Source organism: Nicotiana attenuata, chromosome 5, assembly GCF_001879085.1.
Source record: "Nicotiana attenuata strain UT chromosome 5, NIATTr2, whole genome shotgun sequence".
NCBI classification, from domain to species: domain Eukaryota; kingdom Viridiplantae; phylum Streptophyta; class Magnoliopsida; order Solanales; family Solanaceae; genus Nicotiana; species Nicotiana attenuata.
In genome coordinates, this window is record NC_031993.1 from 29,159,299 (window position 1) to 29,161,377 (window position 2,079).

Below are 2,079 nucleotides of genomic sequence, written 5' to 3' on the forward strand. Positions count from 1 at the left end.
AGAATCTCACCCAGTTTGACTGCATCAAACTCCACTTTTACTCCTCTCACCAGGTTGGAGACTACCCCATTTTTCACAGTGGCATTTGCCATAAACTCAATTAGTTCATTCCTGGCCAGCCTGCCATCCAATTCAAGGACCATGTCATTCCACCCTTGTGCAGTAAGAGCATCTACCAATCTCCTCATTCCTGGTTCATCCAGGTCTTTCAGCAGCCTTCCTTTCAAAAAATTTCTTTTGCCAAAGATGGCAAACCTGTCTTGTTATTTCTCAGATTCTTCTTCTTCTCCACCACTCCACTCTTCATCTTCTTCAACAATTTTCTTTTGTTTACCCTTCACAACAGACCTAGTTCTTTTGGCTAAAGAAGATTCAGCAGGTACAGGTATAGAGGAAGACTTCTTGGAAGAAGTCTTGGAACTTTTTGGTTTGGGTGTTGGAACCTCTTCAGTTGTTCCTCTTTCTTGATGGATCAGTTCCATCTCTTCTTCTTCTTCTTCTGCAACATCAGAACTCTCCACAACCTTTGCTTTTCCCTTCTCCCTCTTTTTCTTCCTGCTCTCTTCCAGAGCTTTCTGTAATTCTGCTTCACTTTGTTTGACCCTGCTCCTGGTAGCTCTTCCCTTAGGTACTGAAGGTACAGTAGGTTTTGGGGATGACATTTTGCTTTTCTTTGTTGGCTTGGAAGCAGTTGGAGCCTTTTGTGTGGAAGCTTTACGCTTCTTTGGATCATAACTGGCCCTAACCTTCTTCAGAAGATCAGCCAGAGTCTCCTCAGCAGATGAACCAGGTTCATCTTGTTGCTTGCTTAAATTAACAAGCCCTTCAGCAGCCTCCCCAGAACCACTTCCCCCTGACTTGTTGCCACCTTCTTCAACACCTCCATAGATAGACAATACTTTTTCTTTCTTATTTCCCCTCACATCACCACTGACTCCCTTTCTCTCTTTTTCTTTCTTTTTACCTCCTCTTCTACTAGGATCCGCCCCCTTTACATCTTTAATAGGACCAACCAAGGCAAACCTATTTTCTACACTTTCAACAACATCAGAGAATACCAAGCAAGAATTTACCTCACCAGGAGTTTCTTGAATATTTTCAGTGTCAGATGACCCATGTTCTTCACCTTCGCTGGCAGAAATAAAATCATCAGACACAGAGCTTGAGTCAGATTCTTGAGCATGACTTTCCTTCCTCTGGCTAGCCTTTAATTTCTCACTTAGAGCTTTCCTTAAAGCTCCAGAGGCTACAGTTTTTCTAGCTAGCATTTTCTGCCTGCGAAACCTAGGTTTTGGGTTTTCAATAGGAGGAGTAGATGAGGATGTGTTAGAGGGAGATGCTGGTGGGGGAGTGCCAGGATTATCTTGGGGGTTAGACATGGTTCTTCGACTATGGAAGAGTTTTGGGAATTTCTGAGAAGAAAGAAGATTTAGGATTTCTGGACAAGAAGAGGGCGATCAGAACTGGAGAAGAGTTTTGACGGTTATGGATTAATGAAGGAGGGGTGTGGTGTAGTTAAAGGTGATTAGACTTAAATGCAGTAACGACAGCTTTTCAGAGGTCAAGTAGAAGTCTAATCAAGGTGTAATTCCGGTCTCTTAGTAATTATTAGGCCTCGCTAGATTTTAGGCAAAAATCCCGATTTTTAGAGTTCTAGGGGAACGAAACTGGTTCAATGCTCAACGGATAGAATTTCTGGGAATTTGATGAATGTAGGACTTCTGCTCATGATTGGAAAAATAATCTTTCTAATTGTGCAGAGTATAGAAAACATACCTGAGCTTTTCATATGAACACATACTGATGAACCAGGTTCTTCATTTAGAACTCTCTTGAACATGCCCCAAATGCCAAAATAGAAGAAACTTTGTAAGAGATCAGTGAATCATATATATACACATGTCACAGGAGTATACTAATTAAAGTATGAAACTGAGTAAGAATTGATCTAGATATTTACACAAAGTTAGAACTCCTAACCAGAAATAATTTTTTTTTCTTGTGCATTCTGAACTGGACCTATTAGGTGATCTTAATCATCCCTAATTCCAACCTGTTCCTCTCAAAGTTTTCTCTACT